General features: G+C 43.6%; 1 long non-coding RNA gene across 1 annotated transcript; it reads left to right on the forward strand.

Annotated features, from left to right (window-relative positions):
* The first annotated feature begins 381 nt into the window (after positions 1-381).
* Positions 382-1225, forward strand: LOC309528928. The gene is made up of 2 exons (XR_014217991.1): positions 382-864; positions 1036-1225. It is a non-coding gene; the product is annotated as an uncharacterized lncRNA (long non-coding RNA).
* Positions 1226-8631: the final 7406 nt, after the last annotated feature.

The following is an 8631-nucleotide window of genomic DNA, read 5'->3' on the forward strand; positions in this document are numbered from 1 at the left end:
TTTTGCATGGTTAGGTTGATTTGTATGCCTAGTACTTGTGGTGTGAAGGAGAAGCGAGGGGTAATTTCCCCTACCCCGGGGTGGGGGGGTTGAGGGGAGAGAATCGTTTTGTTTTCCTGCTTGAAAACGTATCCTCTCAGATGAATTTCATTCTTATTTTCCGCCGTGCATGTTTTCTTCACCCTACTATGATGGAATGGATATAAAGGCAGGAGATCTGTATGTGCGCCTATCATTTGTATAGTCCACACACGGAGCAAAAGCACGTCGCCAATTGCGCACACCGTTCTTTGGAAAGGAAATGGCTCTGTACACTATTGCTTCTTGTGCTTTATATCTATATCTCTATTGATCCATGCAGCAACAATAACCAAAACAACAACAGCGAGCTGCCGCCACTCGAAAACGTTTTTTTAACGTAGGGGGGGGGGTTGGGGAGTGTAACCTTGCTTGGGCTGGGTAGCGGGGAAGCCTTTCAATAAAAGCTTGCATGCTGGATTTCCAGCTCATTGTTCCCTCGTCTCTAGTTGCCCTGGCAACCGCAGCAGCTGCTAGATTGTAGGCCTTGGCTTGCGTCTCCTAGGTAGTGCTTAGCTGCCTGTGTGTCCAGTTCACGCAGCCTGCCAGCCATTCACCCTCCCGCTGCTGACGGTGTCCTGCGAGTCTGTGCGGGATAATGTTTACTAACATCAGCCACATGGCTCCCATTTTGCCACGGCTCTGCCCAAAATATGTCACTCAACAGCCGATTGTCAGGCAGCCGGCCAACCTGCCTGCAACGCGTTGGAAAAAAATCTGTCGCAAGGGACTGCTAGCAGTGATCTTCCGCCAACAATCTCCTCTCCTATGAAAAGGGGAATCAATGTGAGCCTTCACAGTTGCCCCTTCCGCATCGGCGGCACGATCACCGGGGATGCATAATGAGTAACGCGGGGAACTGGAGGAGCTTCTGTGGGGGGGTTTTATGGGGCAGGCTGTGCTCGGTTGGAACTGGAGCTCATTGTCAAGGGGGTCTGCTGCCATTTCCTTTTCTAGTACAAAGGCTCCCGCGAACGTCGCATTCTCATTCTATTGGTGACGCCGGCGAGGGCGAAAGAAAACGCGGGTGTCCGTGGCTACGAGATGGTTGGAAGGGGACATCTTGCTGGAAGGCTGCTTCTCTAGCAAATATCTAGCAGGGTATTTCTCCAGCAGCTCCGTTGAAATAAAAATCAGTCAATCCATACATCAGCTGGAATAATCAATGTTGCAGTTTTTAAAATATTACACTTTTGTGGCCATGTGCTAGAGAACTTAATACAGCGAGAGGACTTCCAGGAGATGTCGCCTTCTCACACCCATTCCGATTCAGAAGACGTACCAGAGATAACCGGCTGAGACATGAAGCATCCCTGTTATGGGTTCAATGACATAGCTTTAGAAAAATGTCCATGTCTCCGCCTGAAACTTCTGCGATTGGTTCTGCTCTTATCCTGAATTTCGGATTCCAATGAATGAGGGAAATTGAGCCTGTTCAATTAGGTATTTTGCCTACATAACCCAGCCCCATCGGCTCTCCCTTTGTGGTGTGAGCAAACAAGCTAGAAATTCTTCAACTAACCACAGTTTCTCAGTTTGCCCAAACTGGGAAGCTCTGGTTGCTAGCTTCAGAACAAGCCCCAATATTAAAATTATGGTTTAATGTTGATTTCTTTGGCTTTGTTCTGAAGCTGGTAAACCAGGCACAGGCAAATTCGGCCCTCCAGATGTTTTGGGACTACAACTCCCATCATCCCTGACCACTGGTCCTGCTAGCTAGGGAGTTGTAGTCCCAAAACATCTGGAGAGCTGAGTTTGCCTATGCCTGTGGTAAACCATAGGTTGCCTCCAGACTTTATGTTGTGGGAGGGATTTAAGTGGAAATTTGGATTTGTGCACTTAAAGTGCTCAATATATCTACTTTAGAGAAAAACAAAACAAAAAAACCAAAGGATTTTTGGGGGGTTAGGAAAGTAGGAAATCCAGCAGTACTTTTGGGGCTGTCCTTTACGATTTCATGAACTGCCTGTAGACATTGAAAATTTAAACCTACCTCAGAAAAGTGCACAGAAAATTCATGGAAGGTAAAATAACGTGCAGTCAGTGCACAGAAATTTGAATGAGTCTTTCCCATCTTCAGTTTCTCAGGTGGTAAGGAAAAACAGCCTGAAGTAAGAAAGGTGTGTTTATGGAGGGGGGAAAGTCTAAAATGGACTTGCCTCACCCCCACATGCATAAAGCTCTCCTCCCTAATTGCACCCTGGTCTCCTGCAAGCCTCAAAACATCAATGAGAGTGTTATATGTGGTTAAGGCTGCAGGGCTGGATGTGTAGAAATATGTCTGGGCTTCACATTCCATCCATGGAATTGGATATGCTACTGTTAATCTCACCATTTTAAGGTGGAAAATAAAGTTTCATCACAGGCTGAAAATACAGCAGAATGAGGCATATTCAGTTCATGTGAGGTCCCGCCCCCCCTTCCTGTCTATAAGGGAATGGAAGAGAAAAATAAAACAGTACAGAGGTGAATACAACCTGAGCACATGGAAGAAACCTTAGAAGCTCTACCAAGCCTCAGAAGCTTCTGCAGGTCAAATCATTTCATCATCATCATCATCATCATCATCATCATTATTATTATACAAGAAGATGTAGACATCCCCAAAAACAAATTACAGAGAAAAAGTAACACAGTGTTGTGGAATAGCCCTTCAAGAACTTCCAGCTTCAAAATTCAGCTGGGCCAACTTCAGAACTCAGGTGGGCTCTTTCTGCCTTGGGATACATCTCCTCCTTCACCTTGTGGTCCTCTCACAACCTCTTCTTTGTTCCATCTCTCAAGCCTGTACCAGTTTGGAAAGGAGATCCTCTCTCTCCAACTTCGTCTCCCAAGTTCTGCTTTCCTTCCTCCTCGAGATCTGTTTTTGTTCTGCCTCTTGTTTTCGGTTCTCTAACCATTTTTTCTTCCCCAAGAGCATCTATCTGGAGTTATATTTGGCCCAAGTTCAGCAGTTTCTTCAGAAACAACAATCTGACATCTCTCATGCCTAGAAACCTCCTAGATCGCTTCCACCTTTGGTTCTGATCTCTTTATAGTGGACTCTTCCTGACCCTCCTGCATATTGTAAGCACTTGTCTTCATTTGGGGTGCCGCTGCTTCCTTTTGCAGTTCTGCGTGAAGCTCCTCATGAGTACAGACTGCTACTGTTGATTCTGAAGGTACTATTGGAGCTTTGGCTAAAGGACTACATAGGTTGTTTGGGAGAACAATTTTAGAAGTTGAGGCAGCCCGAGATCTAGTAAGACAAGAAGAAGAGGCGTCCTTTGCATTATCCTGATCCATTTGCGATTTTGGAGGCTGGAGACTAGAAGATGACTGAGTACTCTTTCTCATTGACAACCCAGGTTCAGTTGTTTCTTCAGAAGCAGCAATCCGACAGCTCCCATGCCTAGAAACCTCCAAGAGATATTTTGTGTCCTGAAGCCCTGGCATACCTAAGTCACTATGTCAAGTCCCTCGTCCTTGGGTTAATCCATGTGCCCAAACTCCAAAGGAAGCACAGTCCCACGGAGATCCTAGAGCATCCAAACTGAGGTCCATCAACATGGGCAGTTGAGCAGACACAGCTCTGCTTCCCTTTTATAGTTTGTCTGCTGATGGCAGCACCTGGGCTTGATGAGGCATGTGACCCTCACCTGTTCCAAGCCTAATCCAGCTGAGTATTCACACCCCTCCTCCCAACAGCTAATGAGCCCCACCTGGCCAACTAGTGAGGTGGACTCACCATGAGTGGCTTGCCCCAGCCTCATGGAGTGCCCCACCCATTGCTTCCTATGGCTCAGAGCCCGCTGTGTTTGTGGAGGGAGGGCCCCCTCTGGCTCGGGCAATGGGTCCTGCTGCTCTGGTTCCTGTGCACTAACCCCCATCCCCTCATCATCCTCCATCAACCCAAGAGTACTTCCTGCACCAGCCTCGCTTTCCCATCCCCGGCTTGCCCAGGTGCATTCCACTCCCGGCTGGCATCCTCTTCCTCTTCTCCATTGCCCTGCCAGTTCAGTACACTTTGGTTCTGATCTCTTTGGAGCAGATTCTTCCTGATTCTCCTATATATTGCAGCAATTGTCTTGATTTGGGGTGCTGCTGTTTCTTCTTGCAATTCTGCACGAAACCTCTCTTTAGTACTGATGGCAGCTATTGGTATTGGACCTTTGGCTAAATGAATGCATAGTTTCTTTTGGGGAGTGTCTGCAATTCTAGAAGTTGAGGTACCCCGAGATCCAGGTTCACTGGTTTCTTCAGAAGCAGCAATCGGACGGCTCTCACGCCTAGAAGCCTCCTAGGATGTTTCCAGCTTTGGTTCTGATCTCTTTAGAGCAGACTTTTCTTGACCCTCCTGCATACTGCAAGCACTTGTCTTCATTTGAGGTGCTGCAGTTTCTTTTGCCAATTCTGCAAGAAGCATCTCTTTAGTACTATTGCTTCTAAAGGTATTATTGGACATTTGCCCAAAGGATTACATACTGTAGGTTCTTTGGGGGAATGTGTGCCATTTTAGAAAGTTGAGTCAGCCCGAGATCTAGCAAGATGAGAAGAAGTGCTCTTTGCATTATCCTAACTGATTTGCAATTTTGAGGGCTGGAGACTAGAAGATGAGCAAGCACTCTTTCTCCTTGACAACCTATGAATTTCGACCTCTTTCAAAGCAGAAATCAAAATGCAGGTGAGAAGCCGTCAACACCTGTCTCCCAAGGCAGCATGCTGCTTATCTTTGATCTCCGGGGTCCTTTCTAGTTTTCATTTGTTTGTTTTGACTAATTTTAATGTCAATTGGGTGAACAGTGTTACTTTTGCAACAGACAAGTAAGGAGCATATTTTTTACAAATCACATGATATATCTTAACTGGAGGACAGGTGCTGGGAAATCAGTTCTTTCGGCTCAATGTGTATCTGATGAGGAAATTTGCGGATAAGCCCCATCTTACCCTGGCAATGTGATATTTAAAGCCTCTGTAGTTTTTGATAACCCTAAACAAACTGCACATCCAAATTGGGGAAGAGGTGGGAAAGCGATTTTGTGACTTTCATCTAATGCTCAATTTTCTTAACTGGAGTCTTCTGGAAACGGGAGAAACCAGTTGTTCCTGAACTTGCTTCTCTTGGCCCAAAAGAGTGGATTCAAATTCGCCATGGAGTCATTAATCAAACTCTACACAGCCTTATTTTCAATAGAGCCAATCGTGAGATCAACAAGAGTAGCAAAGCATGGCACATGACTCACAGCATACAAGTAATAGCCACTTATGGTGATTCTAGGTAGTCTCTGCTGACCACTCAAGCAGGCTCTATTCACTTGCAAACACTGCGACTAAAGATGGGTGACCGCCATTACAAAGTACCATATTTACGTGAATCTAATGAACCGTCGAATCTAATGCGCTCCTCAGTTTTCAGAAGCTGGAAACCAGGAAAAGTATCTACTATGTCAGCGGTGTTTTTCAAGTTTGCAATCAAATCTAGTGCGACGTCCAATCTAATGCGCACCCTAATTTTTGAGATGTAATTTGGCCAAAAATGGTGTATACATTACATTCGAGTAAATGAATTCCAGGTTAGCGCCATCGTCTAATGGCGGATTCCCTCCGAGCTCTGGAGGGAATCGGCTCCGCAGGATTTGGGTCTAGCCGCTGCGGCGACGCGGGGACCCTTAAAAATCACAGGCGGTGAGCCTGTGAACCTGGTGACTTGGCGGGCACCATTTGCGCCCCCCGACCCGCGAAGGAGCCTTTTTAAAGGCTTCGGAACGGGGGACGGGGTGAGTGGTGCGGTGCTGAGAGTCGACTGCTTCTCCTGCAGAGTGAAGCCGCATGCCATGGTCGGAGAACGCTGACTTCTTCTTATGAACAATTGGATTTTAAAGCAGCAACCCGTGAGTAGTACGGAAATTGGATTTGTAAAGAAAAAAAATTCTTTTTGAATTAGGCATGATCGGGGAAGGCGCAAACAGGAAGTCCGTCTCCCCGTCTTGTATATAATCTAAAGCAAGGACCAGCTAACTAAGGTCGAGAAGATTTTTTCTTTTTTATTGGGTAAAGATATTAATTTCACGATTTGGCAGTTTAAGTAATCTTACTGGAGGATATGAGCTAATTTTGGGAGCTGAAGTGCCACCCCCCGGACCCGGGAGTGATCCGCGAGAGAGCCTGTTGAAGAGATATTGAAGAGTTTGACAGCTGTCAAATTAGCTGTCAAGACGGGAAAAGAGAACTTTGTTTTCTATTGTCTCTGCTGGTTATATTTGTTACAATTTGGCTATATTTTGTTGAAAACAAGGAAAAACTGATACAAACTAACTTGATTTTTGGATTTGAACTGGAAGGAATATTAAGTAACCAAAATCCCTCTAGGGAGGGTTTTGGGACATTACAAGAATGGCTGAAGGAGGGAAAATTCAAGCTAAATTGGACAGAGTTTTTTTTCTCTTGGGAAAGTTACAAGGCCAAATGGATGTTTTGGCTACCAACGTTGCAACTCTGGACTTAACAGTAAACAAATTCATTGAATTTGATAAGGACTTGATCCAGGAAGTTCATGCAGCTGGACAAGAGGAGAAATTTGAGTACTTTGAGAGTGTGGAGAAAGAGATACATGTTGTTTCTGAGGAAAAGGAAGGAGGAGATGTGACGTTGCAAATGACAAAGGAGAGCCAGAGGCCTGACATGATGGCTATAAAGGAAAATAAGAACTTGATGACGAAAATCTGGTCCGAACTGGAGATTGAAGAATGGAGAGATCTCCTTATGTGGAGATCTGAGGACCCAAGGATTACAAATTTGATTAAGGTGAAAGTTGGAGCTTTGGGGACATTTGGACTTGAAAGGAGTAAGAAACAAGATTTGGGCTCCACTTTTAAGTATGGAGGTCTGGCTGCATAATTATAATCCGTCTTTTTCTTTTTATTCTGTTTTGTTATTACTATGAAAAGTGGGGAATTCGTGGAAGGGAATTTGGGTCGACTTTAGAAAAAGGATTTAAGATTGAGTACTGATGTATAAATTTTGACGTTGTAAAACTATTTTTTTTAATTGAACTAAATATAAAAAGGTTAAAAATTGGGGATAAGAACTTGTTGAATTAACAATTTGAATTGGGATATAAGAAGGGGAGGTGTGGGGAAGTCAGGGAAATATGTTATAGAAAAATAAGGATTGTAAACTGTATATGTTTTTTCTTTTTGGTTTTTTAATGTATTAAAATGGAAAATTCTTAATAAATATTTATTTTTTTAAAAAAATACATTCGAGTAAATACAGTATCTTGTATACCTCTCCCTACTCCCTACCCCCTACTCCCAAACAAGCAGGCAGTCAATTGAACAGGCTTGTACTTTGTAGGCGGACGATAACAGTCAGCTGTGTACTATCTACAGTTCAAAGTCAGCAGGGGAGAGAGAAAAAGGGAGAGAAACCACTTCCTTATCTCTCGCAGCACCGGCCGGCACCTTTGAGATTTATGCGCCCAGTGGCTTGCCTTCGCTCCGAAAACGCTACAACATCCAATAGCACGGTAGAGTTCATTAAAACTTAATTGTGGTTGGCATTACAGCTCCAAAACATAAGTTGTTGATAAAATAATTGTTTTAAAAGAAATTAAAACCCATTAAAACTCAATTAAACTCAGTGAAAATTGTGTTTCTACATTGCTTCAGAGCTAGCTGCCCGGTCGCCATCTTGACCGAAGTCTGATCCCAGATAGTGGAAGGGGTCTCTCTCTTGGGGAAGGAATATAGCTCAGTGGCTAAGCATTTGTGGTGCATGCAGAAGGTCCCAAGGTATCAATGTGTCTAGTAGACATTGTGTTGAACTTGAATGCAGCAGCCATAGGTTACCATTACCACAATGGGAACGAAAATGGGCTTCAATTGCCGAAGCATATATACATACAGACTAGACCTCAGCAGTTGAGTGCAATCAAACTGCTTCCATACAAACACTTTGGACTACAAATTTTGAATGCACCTATATGAACTTAAGTCAAATTAAAAAATGCTTATAAAATTCTTTAAATAATGAATTTTATTTTATGGAAATAAAGTTGACGTTAAAAAAACAAAAACAAAACAAGAGTGATTTGGGTGCCATAAAATTAATTGCGGTAATTTTCTTGGCTAAAAATTGATAGCAGAATTGGAAAAAAAGACCCTGTAATCACAAGAAGAGGAAGGAGGAGGAGGAAGAGGAGGAAAAAGAAGAAAAAAAAATAATACCCTTTTTAATTAAAAGAAATTCGTAACCAAAACCAATAAAAGAAACCATTTCCCCCACTTCATCATAAATTGCTATAATTATTATTTTTTCCTTGATAAAAATAGGAGATCCACACCACTCTGAATCAAAATGGATATTGAGCGATATTACATTATTTTGTTGAACTTTCTCTAAATGATTCACTGCTTCAGATATGATTCAGAGCTTTAAATAGAGGCAGAGCTGACATTTCTCCTGCATCCAACACCCTTCGAAAAAATATCAATGTATGCTACATAGCAGGAGTTAGCTATTCGAAGTATTGCAGGCCATTGGGTGGGTAGACATCAGAGACTGCTGATACTG

The sequence above is a fragment of the Podarcis vaucheri genome, assembly GCF_965113315.1.
Source record: "Podarcis vaucheri genome assembly, chromosome: 3".
NCBI classification, from domain to species: Eukaryota; Metazoa; Chordata; class Lepidosauria; order Squamata; family Lacertidae; genus Podarcis; species Podarcis vaucheri.